Source organism: Nelumbo lutea, chromosome 3 (assembly GCF_056320005.1).
Source record: "Nelumbo lutea isolate HS-2025 chromosome 3, American lotus-T2T, whole genome shotgun sequence".
NCBI classification, from domain to species: Eukaryota; Viridiplantae; Streptophyta; class Magnoliopsida; order Proteales; family Nelumbonaceae; genus Nelumbo; species Nelumbo lutea.
In genome coordinates this window covers 95,545,210-95,566,553 of record NC_142686.1, presented here as the reverse complement: position 1 = coordinate 95,566,553, position 21,344 = coordinate 95,545,210, and the positions used below count along the sequence as shown (strand labels likewise).

Sequence of the window (21,344 nt, the reverse complement as noted above, 5' to 3'; positions counted from 1 at the left end):
TAGGGTCCAAATTCTTCCATCCCTTTTACCAACTTCTAGAGACACCCCATCCAGGTTTTGTAGTGGGTTGATGACACTGTTCATTTCAAAGTCATGAGGTCATCTTTTGAAACCTAAATCCCAATTACACCCAACATTTGGATTAGACAGCCAAAAAACAAGACATAGGTTCCTCCCTACGGTTGGAGAGGGCATAAAGAGATGGAAACTGTGTCCTTATGGTTCACTACCCACCCAAACATGCTCCTAGAATTTAAAAGCCATGAGGTCATCTTCTAGAGACACCCCTTCCAGGTTTTGTAGTGGGTTGATGACACTGTTCATTTCAAAGTCATGAGGTCATCTTTTGAAACCTAAATCCCAATTACACCCAACATTTGGATTAGACAGAGCCAAAAAACAAGACATAGGTTCCTCCCTACGGTTGGAGAGGGCATAAAGAGATGAAAACTGTGTCCTTATGGTTCATTACCCACCCAAACATGCTCCTAAAATTTAACAAGACATAGGTTCCTCCTAGAATTTTAATCAGACTTTTGAAGTTCTCAAAAGCTTATGTTTATACAAATGTGTTAATAATCCAAAGTCAATTACAACAAAGGGTTAATGCATTTCAGTTTTCAAGATGGTTAGAATTTATTTTACCTGTTTCTCTAATTATTAAAGGAGATTTATACCATATTTATCAAAAAAAAGGAGATTTATACCATCCGAAAGTTAAATGATTCATATTATATGAAAAGCTCTTACTTACAGTGAGGTTTATCCCTATTGCATGGGAAGTTCCGCTGGAGACATGCTAGCCCTTCAAAATTACTACATAGACAATGGAAATGCTCATAAAATCAGCAAGATAATCCAAACTTTATGTAAAAGATAAATAATAAAAAATAGATAAACTTTGATTAAGTAATATAATTATTACTTTAAATTAAAAATAATTAAAATGTTCTTGGAATCAATGGGATAAGAATTCCTAGATGCAATAAGAATTCTTTTAGATGGTATAAATATACATCAACTCACCTAATGTTTGATTTATCAAAGATAAAGTTATTGCCTACCAAATTCCTGCAAATTTCATAAGACAAAGAACCTCTACTATTAATTCCATATGCAGTACTAAAATTATAGATAAAATAACAAATAAGTAGAAAATTAAGTAAAATATATATAAATATCATGACATATGCATTGTCATTGTGATTTATCCAAAATATTCTAACCATTAGAATCTAATTAAAGACTATCTAAACTCCTAAAAACATAAAAAAACCGTTTATCTATTAATATAGACTGAGTATCTAGTAGATAAAATGCATACCTTCCATTGCAACAGTCATGAAACCGACCTCAAATTGTGCTCACTGTGAAGATAACTCTCTTCTTTATGTGTGTTTTTAAGCATGAATTTTAAATTCCAAGACTGGTCTCCACTAAGCTCTCAGAGACTAATATGATGGGCAAAGATAAATTTGAGATGGTCTATGTGTCGGATGGTGACTTTCTATACATAGTTGTTGTAAAATGTTTCATAACAGTCCACCCATCGAGGACTTCTACACCACTAAAACTGTTACAAATGTTTCGGTTCATTAACTCTTGCAATCCAATAAAAGGTCATGTTACAAAACATTAAAATAATCAACGAACATTACCAAATTCTAACAATCTCCCACATGGTCCATTGTTTTTTTTTTTTCGAATAGCTTTTGAAAAATGTTGGTAAAAACTCTTTCGATGAGTGACCGCTCTATTTTGAAAGTCAAAATAAGGGTTGAAATTGTCCAATGAATCGAAACAAATATAGTGGATGCAATTATCAGAGATGTTTTCTTTGAACCCAAATCCTGTAATAATTATATGAAATTTGATGTACCATTGCCTTGAGGCTTGTTTAAGTCCATAAATGGACTTCTTTAATCTACACACTTTCTGTTTTTGTCCTTTCATGACAAAACCTACAGGTTGCTGCATATAAGTAACTTTTTCCATGTCACTATTAATAAATGAAGTTTTTATGTCAATCTAAAACAAATCATAATCATTGTGTACTACCAAAGCCATTAATGCACAAAATAAATCCTTCTTGGATAGTAGTGAAAAGATTTCATCATAATCCTCTTATTCTCTTTGAGTGGATCCCTTAGATACTAGTTGTGCTTTAAATTCTCAATGGTCCTATTAGAACCTCTTTTGGTCTTAAAGACACATTTATAACCAATAGGTTTACACTCCTTTGGCGATTAAACGAACTCTCACACCAAGTTGTGCTCCATGGATTTAATTTCTTTTTTCAAGGCTTCCAACCACTACTTGGAATTCTGATGTCCTAAGACTTTTGTATAATTTCCATGATCATTATCCACATGACCAAGTTTACCAAGATATACAACATAATCATCTAGAATTGTAGATCTTCAAACTTTCTGAGGTCTTTGTGAGGGTCCAACATCAACATTATTTGGAGCAATATTAAGAGAGAGATTTGGTAGAACCAGTAGTTGATCAAGACTACAACGAGTCTTGAATCCAAAAGTAAAAAGGGTTTCAAATGGAGAAAAGAAGAAGAAGAAAAGGAGAAAAAAGGGAGAAGCAGAAGTACACAAGGGTTTTAGAAAAGGAGAGAGGGGCGGATTGATTAATCTGTCAACCCACTCTCTTAATATTTATATGTTTACTAATTGTAGAAAAAGGTAGAATTGCCCTTAATGCTTACATGGCAAATAAACTAATAATAAGGCTGAAATAACAAGTTGTAACAACAAAATTGAAATAACTACCAACTAACACTGACATAACTAACAAAGAATACATGCTGTGCTGTCATACGAACACAGTGGGGACCACAGTCGTGGGGTCCACATCAGTGTTCTCTATGTTAGAATGTTAGAGTGATGTTCGGCTGATAAGAGTTCTTATTAGCCCATTCTTATGTTTAACTTATCTTGTAACTGGGCTTGTGTTAATGGGCTTAATCCTGTTTAATGATTTAAGTCATTTGGGTGTTCCATCACTAATCAGGGGCATCCCAGTAATTTCTTGTACCTTGTACTATATTCTACAACTGTACTATCGACTGGATAGTACAGTTTGATATTCTCTTCAGTTCTGTGGTTCTCTTCTCTTCCTTGCTACTTTGAGTATAGCTCTTCAGATTACATGGTATCAAAGCATTAGCTCCTTCCTGGTTTCAACAGGCGCACTCTTTTCTCTTGCTGTCTTTTCATCTTCTCTCTTCCTTTTCTGGGTTGCTGCAGTGAAGACCTAGGAGTGTAAGAGAGTAAAGCAAGTTCGAACCTAGGGTTTCTCTTGGTTGTAGGACTCAAGGGAAGTAAGACCCAGAAGTAGATGTCCTACTAGATTATCTCCAGCAAATAGTAGCTATTGGGCTACTAAGAGAGGTCTGTATAGGACAGACCTAGTTGAGGACTGATTTCAGCAGTCCTAGCACTAGCCAAAAGGGGGGGAGCTTCCTCTACAGTTGCAGCTTCGTGCTCCAGCAAGACTTGCGCAGAACGAGTGGTAAAGACTTAGCCTTCTCTACAGTTGTAGCTTCGTGCCCCAGCAAGACTCGGGCAGAACTGTGGTAACTTTAGTTACAGATTCTCTTCAGGTCAGTTATTAGTCCTACTTTGTGAACTTCAGTTATTGCACTGCACAGTTACTTCAGGTTGCAGAACAAGCCCTAACTGAAGTAACTTCAGTTACTAGCACTGTGAACTGGTTCAGCTACTTCGACCAGTCCTAAATAGCACTGCACAGTACCCGAACTGTGAACACTTCTACCAGCACTGTGAACACTGTGACCACTTCGGCCAGTCCTAAACAGAACCACCTACAGCACTATGAACAACTCTTGGACTAAAGTCAGGATGTCCTCACTATCCGGTGAAGTTTCTCTAGGGATAACAGACCTGTTACAAGGTCCTCAAACCTGGAAAACCCTAATCTGCACAGCTTGCAGATTACAAGTGTGCTGCTAGATGAGTATAACTTCAGAGAGTGGTCTGTCTCAGCAATGCTGTTCATTACCTCTCGTGAGCTCACAGGCTATTTGGATGGAGACAAGAAACAACCAGAAATTGGCAGTCCTGAATACACCGTGTGGCGCAAGGAAAATGCCATAGTCATGTCTTGGTTGCTGGCCTCTATGACTCCTAGGGTGGCCAGAACTGTTCATCACTTCCCCACAGCTGCTAAAATTTGGGAGAAAGTATCTAAGACATATGGCCAGAAAAAGAACAATGCTAGAATCTACAGGCTGAACCAAGACATTGCAGCCCTAAGGCAAGGAGACATGTCCGTGGCAACCTACTTTGCAACACTGGAAGGCCTCTGGGAAGAGCTTGACCACCATTTGATTTTGGATTGGGAAAATGCTAATGATAAGGGGAGGCATGATAAGTAGATTGAGGAGGGCAGAGCCTTCAAGTTTTTGGCGGGTCTTGACCCTGTATATGAAGGTATAAGGTCACAGATTCTAGGGAGAGATGAATTACCTGAGCTTCACCATGTCTACTACCTGGTGAGGAATGAAGAAGTAAGGAGAAAGGAGATGCAAGTTGACTCCCAAACACAGTCAACTGAACTACCTGGAGAACATTCAGCCTTAGTCTCCACTAAGGGGAATAGATTTTCAGACAAGAAGTCCCTCAAGTGTACACATTGTGGTGGTGAGAAACACACAAAGGAGAAATGTTGGGTCCTGTACCCTCATCTGAAGCCAGCTGCTCTGAGAAAGGACAAAAGGCAACATAAGGGCCACATAGCAAGTGGGAATCTTGCCACCAACAACAGTAGTGACAACTCACAGAGTATTCAGACAATGTCATCTTCCACCGCAAGGCAGGCTGCCAACTCCTCTGGATCAAGTATTTTGGGCTTCACAGCTAGTGAGGTAGAGGTTCTCAGTCAGGCATTAGCTCGTCTAAAGAACAATTCTTTAGCTTCCACCTCTCTTGCCAAATCAGGTACAACCTCTGCATTTAGTGCATCTAGTTCCATTAATTCTACATCTTGGGTGATTGATTCCGGAGCCACTGACCATATGACACATATGTCCTCCTTATTCTCCACATATCATTTGTTGTCTGGCCAGGATAAGATGAGAGTAGCTGATGGGTCCCTCTCCACCATCTCTGGAAAGGGGGTGGTTGACCTAAGCAAGGATCTCTCTCTTAAATCAGTCCTACATGTTCCTAGTCTTACCTCAAATCTGTTGTCTGTTTCAAAGCTTACAAAAAACTTGAATTGCAGTATAACTTTCTTTCCTTCTCATTGTGTCTTCCAGGACAGATTGATGAAGAGAACGATTGGGAGTGGTCATGAGTATGGGGGCCTCTACTATTTTGATGAACATGTCAGCTCAGCCTTGCAAGCTTCTACTACTAGTATGGAAAGTGTGGAGTCAATAGCTAGGCTACACTTGTGGCATGCTAGGCTAGGTCATTTGTCCTTTTCTTCCTTAGCAATGTTGTTTCCCGAATTATGTAAGGGCATTCCAAGCCAGAGTTTAATTTGTGATGTGTGTCAAATGTCAAAACAATGTAGATCAATGTATCCAATTTCTAGTAATGAAATTCAATCCCCTTTTGATTTGGTTCATTCTGATATTTGGGGTCCTTCACCCATTGTTTCCATTGATGGCTTCCGTTATTTTATCAGTTTTATTGACCATTATTCTCGGTGCACTTGGATTTATCTGTTGAAAGGACGTGAAGAAGTTCCCCGGATAACTATGATGTTTTGCAAGATGGTTGAAACACAATTTAATAAAAAGATCAAGCAATTCCATTCAGACAATGCAGCTGAATACTTTGAAAGATCCCTGAACTCATTCATTGAAGACACAGGCATGTTACATCAATCATCATGTGCTTACACCCCTCAGCAAAATGGGGTTGCTGAGCGCAAGAACAGGCATCTATTGGAGACAGCTCGAGCCCTTCTTTTCCAGCACAATGTGCCCAAGCAATATTGGTCTCAAGCTGTTCTCACTGCATCATACCTGATAAATCGGATGCCATCTAAGGTACTGGGTATGAAGACCCCTTTCTCTGTTTTGTGTCCCACTCTTCCAGAATTTCCTCTTCCCCCGCGGGTTTTTGGTTGTACATGCTTCATACATGTGAAATATCCAAAGAAGACCAAGCTGGATCCTAAGGCTACAAAGGGAATATTTTTGGGGTACTCTACTACGCAGAAGGGGTATAAGTGTTATGATCCTGTCTCCAAGAAAAAATATGTCACTAGGGATGTAGTCTTTTTTGAGTCTCAACCCTATTTCCAGTCTTCTCAGAATCCTCTTCAAGGGGAGAGTAGTGGGTTGGAAGAGGATTCTCATTCTCCCTTCTTTTTTGTTCCCATTTCATCACCTTCCACTACTACTAGCTGTAACATTCCGGGTCAACCTAGTGAGACTTCCACTATGCCAGTTGCTTCTCCAGATTCGGCTGATGCTTCTGAAGGTTCCAGTAAACAAGAGAAAGAGATACTTACATACAGTAGAAGGAAGAAGACCCCTCAACCTCATGATTGCAACCAGTTGAACTTGGATCAATCTGTCTCTGCAATCCAAGGTAATTCCGATTCACTCAATTCAGATTTGGATCTTCCTATTGCTCTCCATAAGCCTGTTCGTTCTTGTACCACTCGGCATCCCATAGCCGATTATGTTTCTTACTCACACTTATCCCCTGTCTATCATTCCTTTGTGTCTGCTCTTTCCTCTGTATGTGTCCCTTCCAGGTATTCAGAGGCGGCATCTGATCCAAGGTGGAAAGAAGCCATGAATGAGGAGATGAAAGCCCTAATGAAAGCAAGGACATGGGAATTGGTGGACCTGCCAAAAGGGAAAGGCACTGTTGGGTGCAAGTGGGTATTCACAGTAAAGCACAGGGAAGATGGGTCAATTGAGAGGTACAAGGCCAGACTTGTGGCAAAGGGATTTACACAAAAGGAAGGAATTGACTACAAGGAAACCTTTGCCCCAGTAGCAAAGCTCAACACAATCAGGGTTCTACTGTCACTAGCAGCAAAATTCTCTTGGGAACTTCATCAGCTGGATGTGAAGAATGCCTTCCTAAATGGTGATCTTCATGAAGTGGTATTCATGGAACCCCCACCTGAATATGATGTTGGAAAGAAGGCATGTAAACTAAGGAAAGCATTATATGGTTTGAAGCAATCTCCCCGGGCATGGTTTGAGAGACTTTGTTTGGCCGTGAAGAAAGTAGGGTACACTCAGAGCAGTGCAGATCATACATTGTTTACAAGGAGACAGGATGACAAAGTTACAGCACTCATTGTGTATGTGGATGATATGGTGATTACTGGAAATGATGTGAAAGAGATGAAGAGGTTGAAGGAGTTCTTAGCTTCAGAATTTGAGATCAAAGACCTGGGAAATCTGAGATACTTTCTTGGAATTGAAGTTGCTAGATCAAGAGAAGGAATCTACATATGTTGAAGAAAGTATGTGCTAGATCTCCTAGAGGAAACAAGCATGATGGGGTGTAGGCCAGTAGACACTCCAATAGAACCAAGCCATGGATTACAAGAATCAATGGGTGAGGAATACTGTGATAAGGAAAGGTACCAAAAGTTGGTAGGAAAACTGATATACTTATCCCTTACTCGGCCAGACATTGCCTATGCAGTGCATGTTGTCAGTCAATTCATGCACTCACCAAAGACCCCTCATATGAGAGTAGTGGAAAGAATCCTCAGATACTTGAAGACTTGCCTAGGGAAAGGAATTCTATTCAGAAAAAACAGCAGACTTGAAATTGAAGCCTACACTGATGCTGATTGGGCTGGGTCCGTTGGAGACAGAAAATCAACCTCAGGTTACTGTACATTCTTGGGAGGAAACCTAGTCACATGGCATAGTAAGAAGCAGAATGTTGTGGCTAGATCAAGTGCAGAAGCAGAATACCGGGCTATGGCACACGGGGTTGCTGAACTCTTATGGCTCAGGACTCTCCTTAATGAGCTTGGTATCAAGACTGAGGGTCCTCTCAAGCTGTATTGCGATAATAAAACTGCTATCAACATTGCCAACAATCCTGTGCAGCATGACAGGACAAAACATATTAAAATTGATCGACACTTTGTCAGAGAGAGAATTATTTCAAGAGAACTTTGTGTGCCTTATACTCCATCAGAGATGCATATTGCAGATGTATTAACTAAAGGGCTGGCATCAACGAAGTTCAGGGACATACTTGGCAAGCTAAACATGATTGATATTCATGCTTAGCTTGAGGGGGAGTGTTAGAATGTTAGAGTGATGTTCGGCTGATAAGAGTTCTTATTAGCCCATTCTTATGTTTAACTTATCTTGTAACTGGGCTTGTGTTAATGGGCCTAATCCTGTTTAATGATTTAAGTCATTTGGGTGTCCCATCACTAATCAGGGGCATCCCAGTAATTTCTTGTACCTTGTACTATATTCATCTATAAATAAAGGACTGGTCGACTGGATAGTACAGTTCGACATTCTCTTCAGTTCTGTGGTTCTCTTCTCTTCCTTGCTACTTTGAGTATAGCTCTTCAGATTACACTCTACACTCCCCCTCAAGTTGGGAATAGATATTTGTCATTCCCAACTTGCATAAGTTTGCCTCTAACTTCTTCCTTGGAACAACCTTGGTGAGAAGATCTGCGAGCTGCATGCTGGAGGTGATATACGGGAGACACACTTCTTGAGATGAAACCCTTTCTCTGACAAAATGTTGATCAACTTCGATATACTTAATTCTATCATGTTGTACTGGATTGTGAGCTATATTAATAGCAGCTTGATTATCACAATACAACATCAAGGGTTTCTCATAATCAATACCCAACTCTTCAAGTAATGACTTCAGCCATAGGATTTCAGCCACACCATTAGCCATCGATCTATATTCAGCTTCAGCACTAGGGTGAAAAACAACACTTTGTTTCTTACACCTCCAAGAGACAAGGTTACATCCTACAAAGGCACAATATCCAGAGATAGACCTCCTGTCATCAGATCTCCCAACCCAATCAGCATCTGTATAGACCTCTATCTTCATGTGATTATTATTCTTGAATAATATACCTCTACCTGGACATCTCTTCAAGTATGCTAATATTCTCTCAACTGCAAGGAGGTGAGTAGTTTTAGGAGAATGCATGTATTGACTGATAACGATGACTGCATAACTGATGTCTAGTCATGTGAGACAAAGATATAGGAGTTTTCCAACCAACCGTTGGAACATAGCTTTGTCTTCAAGAGGCTCTCCACCCTCTGCACTGATCTTGTGATTCTGTTCAATGGGTGTATCTGCAAGCTTGACACCCAACTTTCCAGTTTCTGCTAACAGATCTAGAACATACTTCTTTTGAGAAATAAAGATCCCATGTTTAGATCTAGCAACCTCAATACCCAAGAAGTATCGTAATGCACCCAGATCTTTCACCTCAAACTCTTGATGAAGGAGTTGTTTGAGGGACTCAATCTCACTATTATCATTCCCTGTCACCACAATATCATCCACATATACAACAAGCAAGGTTAAAGAAGAGTCCACTCTTTTAATGAACAATGCATGGTCTGATTGGGCCTGTACATAGCCAAATTTTCCAAGGGATTGTCTGAACCTATCAAACCAAGCTCTAGGAGATTGTTTTAGTCCATACAAGGCTTTATTCAGCCGACAAACCTTCTTACTTGTCTCTGCATCATAAAACACAGGGGGTAATTGCATGTAGACTTCTTCCTGTAAGTCTCCATTTAGAAAGGCATTTTTAACATTCATCTGGAACAAAGGCCAAGAATAACTCGCTGCAAGGGCTAACAGAACTCGAATAGTGGTCATCTTTGCCACTGTAGCAAAAGTCTCCAAGTAGTCTATACCATAAGTCTAAGTAAATCCTTTTGCAACTAACCGAGCTTTATACCTTTCAATGGAACCATCAGCATTATGTTTCACGATAAATACCCATTTACATCCAACCGGTTTTTCCTTTGGGCTGGTCAACTAGCTCCCAAGTATTATTCCTCAGAAGGGCATCCATTTCAACCTTCATTGCATCTTTCCACTCAGGAACTGACAAGGCTTCCTGCACTGTTCTGGGGATAGGAATATCAGCAATGGAAGTGAGAAAAAACCTGTAAGAGGCCAAGGTCATCCGAAGAAAGTGAAGTAGCAACAGTGGAAGGTATCTCAGTGGAACCTGGATCTGATAAGGGGACTGTAGTACCTGGATCTAGATCCGCAAAAGGAACTGGGGCTGGCCTGGACTGCTGATGACCGAAATCAACCTGCCTCCACCGCCTGTGATAGACTTTCAACTCCTGACACCTCTGACAACCCTCCCCATTACAGCCCTCATCTCTCAATGGAATGGGTAAAGGAACTTTAGATGAGTTAACCCCACTCTCACTACTCTCCCCCTGAGGGAAAAACCCCTCATTCTCACTGCTCTCCCCCTGAGGAAAAAACCCCTCATTCTCCTCCCGGAAGTAGGTTCATAGCAGCAATAACCCTTTTGAGTTTGTGCATAACCGAGAAAAATGCATTTGGAGGCCTTAGGGTCAAATTTGGAACGATGAGGTCCAAGAATCTGAACAAAGCAGGTGCAACCAAAGGTTTTAAGGGGAACAGTAAATAATTCTTCATCTGGGTATAGAAGGGTAAACGAAGGCTTCATGTCAAGAACCCGTGAAGGAACCCGATTAATGAGATATGCTGCTATGAGAATAGCCACCTCCAAAATGTGTATAAGGACAAGTGCTCTGGTGAATAATCCCATGATCAAGTAGATAAGAGGCCAGTGGCTTGGTAAAGTATTCTTTCGCATTATCAGATCTGAGGATTTTGATTTTGACCCCGAACTGGGTTAAAATCATCTGCTGTGAGAATAGCATCGCCCCAGAAACGGATAGGCACATTGGAGGTAAACATAATGCTTCTAGCCACCTACAAAATATGCCTATTCTTCCTCTCGGCAATCCCATTCTACTGTGGTGTATAAGGACAAGTGCTCTGGTGAATAATCCCATGATCAAGCAGATAAGAGGGAAGTGGCTTGGTATAGTATTCTTTCGCATTATCAGATCTGAGGATTTTGATTTTGACCCCGAACTGGGTTAAAATCATCTGATTAAAGGTCTGGGTCAGAGCAGGAACCTCATCTCGAGAACGTATAAAGTAAACCCAAGAAAAATGGGTATAGTCATCAACAAACAACAAGAAATATTTGTACCCCCCCATAGAAGGGATGTGATACGGGCCCCAAACATTAATGTGCACAACATCAAAAGAATTACTACTTCTTTTATTACTCAAGGAATAAGATGTTGTACAATGCTTTGCAAGCTCACAACTCTCACATCTCAAATTTGACATCTGAATAGACTCAAACAAATTAAGAAACAAACTCTTCAAAGACTGAAATGATAAATGACCTAACCGATTATGCCAAACCATAACCAGACTAACAGATTGAGAAACAAAAGACTTCTTATCTTCATGATCTTTCCAATTAGAACTCCCTCCAAGAAGATAGATCCCATTTGTCTCACGATCAGTCCTAATCACCTTCCTTGTCTCCAAGTCCTGAAAAACACATCGGTCAGGGAAGAAGGTTACTGAATAGTTTTGGTGTTTCATAATACTACTGACTGAAAGCAAATTAGTATCAAGCTTAGGAACATGCGAAACTGAGGATAAGTAAATGGTATTAGACAACTTGATGTCTCCCTTGCCAGAAATGGGAACAAGGGAACCATCAACAATGGACACTTTATCTCTACCAGAAGATAAGTGATAGGTAGTGAACAGTGATGGCAAGCTAGTCATATGGTCAGATGCACCTAAGTCTATTACCCAACAATGTTTGGTGTTACCTGGAGCTGAAGCATGGTAAATTGAGGCCCGAGTACTTGAAGGAGCAAAGGCTGATGTGGCAGGAGCTGATGATGACTGAGATGACTGAGCTGAATTCCAACCTCCTTTTCCAACTGTATTAGGGCAGCTCGAATAGCAGCTAAGTTGTCTAGGGGCGTGCCTTTTGTGCCCGATGAGGATGCAGTATTAACAGCCATATGAGCATTACCCCTTTTGTTCCTTAGTTTTGCTGGGACTAGATGAGGGTGCAACTTCCAACATGTGTCTTTAGTATGCTTGGGTTTCTTGCAATGTTCACACACTAGATCCCGCTTATCTTCTTTCTTCATATCCCTTTCTATATCACCCCCAGACTTAGGTTTAACTACTGCCAGGGCTGGTGGAAAGGGCTGATGCTGCATCATAACCTTTCTCCTAATCTCTTCACTATGCACCAAGGAATAGGCTTGAGATAAGGTCACACCATCCCTTGTTAGTATCTGCTGTCTCACAATATCATAATCAAAATTCAAACCAGCTAGGAATTCAAACACCCTATTAGTCTCAACTTGCTTTCTATGAGTCTGTGCATCCTTCTGACTTTCCTACTCAAGTGTTTCCAGATGGTCAATTTCATGCCACAAAGATTTCAAAGTAGAGAAGTAAACGGAGACTGGTTTCTCTCCTTGCTTGAGGTTATTAACCTCACACTTCAATCCATAGGCTCTAGCAAAATTAAGGGGTTGGAGTAGGTTTCTTTCATGACATCCCAGATTTCCTTGGTTGTTTTTGCCCACAACAAGTTTCGGTTGATATTTGGCTGCATAGAGTTGCACAGCCATGTCATAACCAAGTAGTTCTCCTAAACCCACTTGGTATACATTTAGTCTTCCTTGGATGATTCTTTCACATCTCCTAATAGATAGCTAAGTTTTCCTATTCCTCCAATAGTCATCATGGCCGATTGGGCCCATTCTAAGTAGTTGGATCCAGCAAACCTCAGTTGTAATCTGAAATGCAGTCTTAGACATATTACCAGAATTGCTAGTCCCAAAAACACCTTCCCCCTGATTCTTGAACTCCATTCTTGGTTAAGAATTAGTAATCAAAAGCCATTAGAGCTACTGTAATAGAAAACAACACTTAAACAACTGATCACAGCCAGCCTAGGTCTTCCACAAACAAAGGGAAACAGAATTCTGTATGAACTCAGTTCAGATCTGATATGAAACCGATCAACAGTTCTGAATTTTAGGGTGAACCCAGTTCAGATCTGATCTGAAACCAATCGATAGTTCGGAATGTAAGCAGTTCAATTCTTGATAAAGGTTCTCACCCCAAAAATAGGCTTTGAAGCTAAAACAAGTCTAGAACTCACTTAGAAAACAATCCTGTAATGCTGAAACAGATTTAGGGTTTGATTGTAAGGTTAAGGAAATCTTTGTGAGAACAAAACAGTGCTCAGCCGCACCTTCCAAATAGGTCCACAGTCAAGTTTGGTCGTAGGGTTAAGGACAAACCCTAGAAAAAACCAAAGAACTCTGGCGCCTCTAAGAAAATAAAGGAGAGCTCAGTCACTCCTACTAGATAAGTCCAACCTACCTTTGACCGATGACAGTCTCAAGAAAAGATAAAAACTTACCCAGAAAACTCTGATCACCACCTTCAATCTTGGCCTGAACCCTAATATTGATCCTTTTAACCTTCTCCAATTCTTCCTGATTACCAAAAGACTCTCCAAGCCTCTACAAGCCTTTGGACAGCTGCTAAACCCTTCTGGTAACCTCCAAGAATCAGCCAACGAATAGTTCTTTCTAAGCTTCCAGCCCTAGGCAATTCTCATGTGGTCGGCTAGACTAGACACACATGAGAAACCCTAGATTGGCTCTAATACCAAGTAGTCGATCAAGACTACAATGAGTCTTGAATCCAAAAGTAAAAAGGGTTTCAGATGGAGAAAAGAATAAGAAAAGAAGGAGAAAAAAGGGAGAAGCAGAAGTACACAAGGGTTTTAGAAAAGGAGAGAGAGGGACGGATTGATTAATCTGCCGACCCACTCTCTTAATATTTATATATTTACTAATTGTAAAAAAAGGCAGAATTTTCCTTAATGCTTACATGGAAAATAAACTAATAATAAGGCTGAAATAACAAGCTGTAACAACAAAACTGAAATAACTACCAACTAACACTGACATAACTAACAAATAATACATGCTCTGTTGTCATACAAACACAATGGGGACCACAGTCGTCGGGTCCACACCAGTGTTCTCTACAGAACCCTCATCAATCAAGCCTTCTACTTGTTTACTCCTTTTAGAAATGTAATAATTATCCTCAAGAAACTTCACATCCCTAGATTCAATAATAGAGGAGTTAGGGTTTAATGGATCGTACAACATGTAACCCTTCGATCTTTCTGGGTACCCCACAAAATTGCAACAAATGTATCTAGATGAAGTCTTAGGTAGTCCTAGAATTAGGTGATTCAACCTTGACTTCCTTCCAATCAAATATTTCATATGGTGTCTTTGACACCAACTTCGAAGGCATTGTATTCAAAATGTAAACAACCATCCTAATGGCTTCACCCCAAAAAAATGTAGGTAAAGAGGCATTGCTCATCATGTTATGCACCATATCCATTAGAATTCTATTTCGTCTCTCAGCAACACCATTTTGTTAGGGTGTATGGGCTATTGATGTCTAATGAATAATCCCATGTTTTTTGGAGGAAGGCATCAAAAGTCTCAAATGCACCACCCCTATCAGACCTTACAATTTTTATCCTTTTATCTAATTGATTTTCCACCTCAGTCTTGTAAACTTTGAATGTTTGTAAGTTATTTAATTTATTCTTGATAAAGTTCAGATACATATACCCATTAGTTTCAGAATAATAGTTAAGAAAAGATAAAAAGAGAAAGGGAGAGAAGAGAGAGGAAGAGAGAAGAGTGAAGAGAGGGAGAGAGGAAAGAAAGGATGGTTCGAACTTGAGAGAAAAATCTACCCTCTCTAGTCAGCCAGGTTATATTTATAGTTCTCTATATCAAAAACAAATTGATTCTTGTGCCCCAACTTAAGTATGGGACACATCACTTAACTCAACATTACACCTCATACTAAACATAAACAAAAAGACTACTCTGCCCCCATATAATCGACACTAACATTCCCCCTCAAGCTGGTGAGTATATATCATATAATCCCAGCTTGTTACATATGTAGTCCACTCTCGCTTGACTCAACCCTTTGGTGAATGGATCTGCCCATTGGCTTCTTGTGTTAACATATGCTGTACTTATTACTCCACTAAGAATCTTCTCTCTCACGAAGTGACAATCAACTTCTATGAGTTTTGTTCTCTCATGGAAAACTGGATTAGAGGAGATGTGGACTGCAGCTTGGTTGTCGCAATAAAGTTTCATCAGTGTGTCAATTGAGTACCCCATCTCTTGTGGAAGATTTCTCAACCACATCAATTCACCAGTTGTATGTACCATGGCTCTGTATTCAGCTTCTGCACTGCTTCTTGCCACCACTGTCTTCTTACTCTTCCATGTCACCAAGTTACCCCCAAGAAAGGTACAATCAGCACCGATGTATCCTTCTATTTCAAGTTTTTCTCCACTCTTATATAGCAAGCCATGACCAAGAGCTCCCTTAAAATACCTTACAATCCTTAGAAGTGCATCCCAATGTGGAACCTGAGGATTCTGCATAAACTAGCTCACCACACTAACCGCAAATGAAATATCAACAGGCGCTCCCTGTCGAAGGGGCAGGGGGCAAACCACTTTCTTTCCCCTTATCTTTTCTTCTCCTCCCTTTCCTTTTCTTTTCTTTCCTTTTCTCTTTTTTTCTTTTCTTTCTTTTTCTTTCCCTTCCCTTTCTTTTCTTTACCTTTCCTTTCCTTTTTTTTTTCCTTTCTTCTTTTTTTTTTTCTGTCTTTTTATATAAGATGTGCAATTGTGCATGAGGTGCATGAGGCATATACCTCTTGCACCTGAGGCGTACACCTCAGAGGTGTCAATGCCTCTGGCATACGCCTCAGGGCATTTTGGGAGCGCCTCCAGGCATACGCCTCCCACACCTTTTAAAACACTGATCTAGAGTTCAAAATATCTATTTCCCTTGGGAAATGGTTTTCTAGTTATTTTACTCTTGTTTTCTCTTTGACTAGTCTATTAGGACATTCTTTGGATATGTGCCCTGATTAAGTGACAAATTATCAACAATACAGAATTCCATCTCTTTTCGTTTAAGTGACAAATTATCAACAATACAGAATTCGACATTCACGATTAATTAAGAGCTTTGCAAATGATTGATCAAGATTCTATCTATAAAGCCCATCTATACAAATTGCATAGCCAATTTTATTCAAACAAAAGCTAATAGCAAGTGTTCCCAAAAAAATAAAAATAAAATGAATATCAAAGCATCTAACTTTGAAACTGAAAATAAGTTCCTTCTAATAGATGGCACATAATATCTAAAAAATCTGAAGTGACTCTAGATTCTAAAACAAGTCTAAAAGTGCCAACTCCCAAGACCCCGACATGCTTTGAATTCCCCATATAGATGTAAGCACTTTCCAAATAAATTTCCTTACATTCAAAAACCCCCTGTAATGTATTAGGAATGTGAACAATACACTAAAAATCAACCCATCATGTAATTTAAGGGTATATCCACAATATTTAATTTTGAGCATACTAAGGTTAAAGAGTATATCCACAATATTCAAGCCTAAGAGGCCTTGCAGTGCCTATGTATGTGAATCACAAAAGGAAATGGACCTTAGCCCATTACTAATAAGACTAGTTAATAGTAGTCGTACAAGACTACAAATATTCTTTAGATTTTGAACAAAAAATAAAAGAAAGGAAGAGAAGAGGAGAAGAGAAGAAGAGAGATAGAGAGGGAAAACTCGTGGAAGGACTTTTGAGAGAAGAGAGTGGTTGGTGTGTTAAAACAGCCACCCCACCCTTTGAATTTATATACATAGTTTCCTAATTGTAAAAGAACTTTAATGCTTACATGGAAAGATAAGATAATGAAAAACTAATCCTAGATAAGATAGAATAAGATTAAAACTAATCCTACTAGGAAAGCTGATCCTAATCAATGACTTAATTAAATCCAAGTACAACTCAGGCTGTCACACGAGTACACTGATGTGGGGTCCACAGTTTCGTACACTCCCCCTCAAGTTGGGAGTAGATGTTGGTCATTCCCAACTTGCATGCGTCTTCTTCTAACTTCTTTCTTGAAACAACATTGGTGAGAAGTTCTGCAAGTTGCATGTCAGAGGTGATGTAGGGGAGGCATTCTTCTTGAGATGTAACCCTTTCTCTAATAAAATGCCGATCCACTTCAATATACGTAGTTTTGTCATGCTGTACTGGATTATGGGCTATATTAATGGCAGCTTGATTATCACAATACAACATTAGGGGTTTATAATAAACAATACCCAATTTCTCAAGTAATGATCTTAACCATAGAATCTCAGCCACACCATTTTCCATGGACCTATATTCAGCTTTAGCACTGGAACAAGAGATAACACTTTGTTTCTTCTCTTCCAGGAGACCGGATTACCTCCTACAAAGGCACAATATCCAGAGGTAGATCTTCGATCATCAACACACCCAGCCCAATCAGCATCTGTGTAGACTTCTATCTTCATGTAGTCATTTTTTTTTAACAAAATGCCTCTGCCTGGGGACCTCTTCAAATATGCTAATATCCTCTTAACCGCAAGGAGGCGAGTAGTTCTAGGAGAGTGCATATACTAACTTACTACACTGGCTGCATAACTGATGTCAGGTCGTGTGAGGAAAAGATAGAAAAGTTTTCCAACTAACTGTTGGAACATAGCTTTATCTTCAAGAGGCTATCCACCCTCTGCACTAATCCTATGGTTCTGTTCAATAGGTGTGTCTGCAGGCTTAACTCCCAACTTTCCTGTTTCTTCTAGCAGATCAAGGACATACTTTTGTTGAGAGACAAAAATCCCATGCTTGAATCTAGCTACCTCAATGCTCAAGTAGTATCGTAGTTCCCCCAAATCTTTCACCTCAAACTCTTGATGAAGAAGTTGCTTAAGAGACTCAATTTCACTAGTATCACTCACTGTTACTACAATATCGTCCACATATATAGCAAGCAAAGTTACGAAAGAATCCACTCTCTTAATATACAAGGTATGGTCTGACTGGGCCTTCACATATTCGGACCTATCAAGGGCTCATCTGAATCTATCAAACCAAGCTCTAGGGGACTGTTTTAGTCCATATAAAGCTTTGTTCAACCTGCAAACCCTTTTTTCCTGCCTCCATACCATAAAATCCAGGAGGCAATTGCATGTAAACTTCTTCCTACAAGTCTCCATTGAGAAAGGTGTTTTTAACATCCATCTGATACAAAGGCCAAGAGTAACTATCTACAAGAGATAATAGGACTCTAATAGTGATCATCTTTGCTACTGGTGCAAAAGTTTCTAAGTAGTCAATACCATATGTCTGAGTAAATCCTTTTGCAACTAACTAGGCCTTATACCTTTCAACAAAACCATCATCATTATGTTTCACAGTGAATACCCATCTACATCCAACTGGTTTCTTTCCTTTAGACTGATAAACTATCTCCCAGGTATTGTTTTTGATGAGGGCATCCATTTCTACTTTTATTGCATCTTTCCATTCTGGTACTTCCAATGCTTCCTGTATTGTTCTGGGAATGGAAATATCAGCAATGGATGTGAGAAAAGACTTATAGGAGGGAGACAAATGATCACAGGACAAGAACTGAGAAATGTTGTGAGTTGTGGATGTAGTGCAACGACGCTTGCCCTTACGAACTACTATGGGAAGGTCAAGATCATCTAATGAAGGTGAAGGCTCCATGGTGGGATGTCTCTCATCTGTAGTATTTGTGGTACCTAGATTTGGATTTGCAGAAGGAACTAGGGCTACCGTGGTACTAGGATCTGGATCTGTAGAGGGGACTGGGACTGGCCTGCACTGCTGATGTCCGAAATCAATCTGCCTCCATCATCTGTGATAGACTCACATCCCTGCACCTTTGACAACCTTCCCCATTACACCCTTCTTCACTTAATGGGATTGGTAAAGGAACTTCTGATGAGCTGCTCCCAGCCTCACTATTCTCCCCTTGAGGAGAAACCCTTGGATAATAGGGTTTATCCTCAAAGAAGGTGACATCCATTGAAACAAATCTTTTTCCAGAAGTGGGTTCATAATAACAATATTCCTTTTGAATTTGGGCATAACCAAGGAAAATACATTTGGAGGCCTTAGGATCAAATTTGGAACGATGAGGGCCAAGGATTTGAACGAAGCAAGTGCACCCAAAGGTTTTGAGTGGAACGGTAAACAATTCTTTATTAGGGTATAAAAGGGTAAATGGAGGTTTCATGTCAAGAACCCGTGAGGGAATCCGATTGATGAGATAAACTGTTGTAAAAACAACACCCCTCCATAAACGAATAGCCACATTTAAGGTAAACATAATGCCTCTGGCTACCTCCAATATGTATTTATTCTTTCTTTCAACAACCCCATTTTGTTGTGGTATGTGGGTAGGTACTCTGATGGATAATCCCATGATCAAGCATGTAGGAGGCTAATGGGTTTGCAAAATATTCTTTTGCATTATCAGATTTAAAAATTTTAATTTTAATCCCAAATTGGGTTAAAACCATTTGATAAAAGATCCGGGTTAATGCAGGAACCTCATCTCGAGAATGAATAAGGTAAACCCAAGAAAACCAAGTATAATCATCAACAAATAACAGGAAATATTTGTACCCCCCATGGCTATTGTATCATAGGGTCCCCAAACATCAGTATGCACAATTTCAAAAGGAATATTGCTTCTGCTATTATTTAATAAATAGGTTGTCTTGCAATGTTTTGCACGCTCACAACTTTCACACTTCAAACTAGACATCTGAATAGATTCAAATAAACTACGAAACAAACTCTTCAAAGCCTAAAAGGATAAATGACCCATCCTATTATGCCAAAGCATCACCTGATCAACAAACTGAGAAACAAAGGATTTCTTAGTTTCACTATCTTCCTGATGAGCACTTCCTTCAAGTAGGTAGATTCCATTTGTCTCACGGCCAATCCCAACCACCTTCCTTGTCTCCAGATCCTGAAAAACACATCGATCCAGAAAAAAGGTTACTGAACAATTCTATTTTTTTATAATGCTACTAACTAAGAGTAAGTTAGTGTTAAGCTTAGGAACATGCAGGACAGAGGATAGAAAATGGGATTAGACAACTTGATGCCTCCTTTGCTAGAAATAGGAACAAGGGATCCATCAGCAATGGACACTTTGTCTTTACCAGAAGATAAATGATGTGTAGAGAAAAGTGATAGCAAGCCAGTCATATGGTTGGATGCTCTTAAATCTATTATCCAAAATGTTTTGTATTACCTAGAGCTGAAGCGTAATAAGCTGAGTTCTGATTACCTGATTGAGCAAAGGATGAGGTTGAAGGAGGAGGAGTGCCTCTTGAGGCCGTTGAGGCTGCACTATCAGTGTTGACAGTCATATTGGCATTCCCCTTTTTGTTTCTAAGTTTTGTTGGAACTAGATGTTGATGCAACTTCCAACAAGTGTCTTTAGTGTGTTTAGGTTTCTTGCAATGTTCACAAACTAGATCCTTTTTAGCCTCTTTCTTCATATCCCTTTCCTTCTCATCAGACTTGCGTTTAACTACTGCCAGGGCAGATTCGAAACGCTGCTGTTGTAACATAACCTTTCTCCTAGTCTCTTCAATGTGCACTAGGGAATATGCTTGAGATAGAGTCACACTTTCTCTTGTCAATAGATGTTGTCTTACAATATCATACTCAGAATTTAGACCAGCCAGGAACTCAAATACTCTGTTAGTTTTAACTTGCCTTCTGTAAGTCTGTGCATCTTTCCAACTCTCCCATTCAATTGTCTCAAGGTGGCCAATCTCATGCCACAGAGATTTTAGGGTTGAAAAATAAACAGAGACTTGTTTCTCTCATTGTCTGAAATTTTTAACCTCACATTTCAGCTCATAAGCCCTAGCAACACTAAGGGGCTAAGACTAGGTTTCTTTCACAACTTCCCATATTTCTTTAGTTGTTTTTGCCCATAAATAATTTTGGCTGATGTGTGGCTGCATAGAGTTGCATAGCCATATCATCACTAAATAATTTTCCTAAATCCACTTAGCAAAAGTGGGATCCTCCTTGGTTGGTTCCTTCACATCTCCCAATAAATAATTCAACTTTCCTCTTCCCCCAATGGCCATCATGGCTGATTGGGCCTACTCTAAGTAGTTTGAACCATCAAATTTTGTGGTTGTAATCTGGAAGGGGTTTTCAGCCATGCTACCTGAACCAGCCCCAAAAACACCCTCTCCTTGGATTTTAAACTCCATTTTTAATCAGAATA

General features: G+C 39.7%; 1 pseudogene; it reads right to left on the bottom strand.

Annotated features, from left to right (window-relative positions):
• The window catches only part of LOC148866997 (putative LRR receptor-like serine/threonine-protein kinase At1g56140), a 47,367-nt pseudogene that overhangs the window by 23,932 nt on the left and 2,091 nt on the right, over nt 1-21,344 (bottom strand).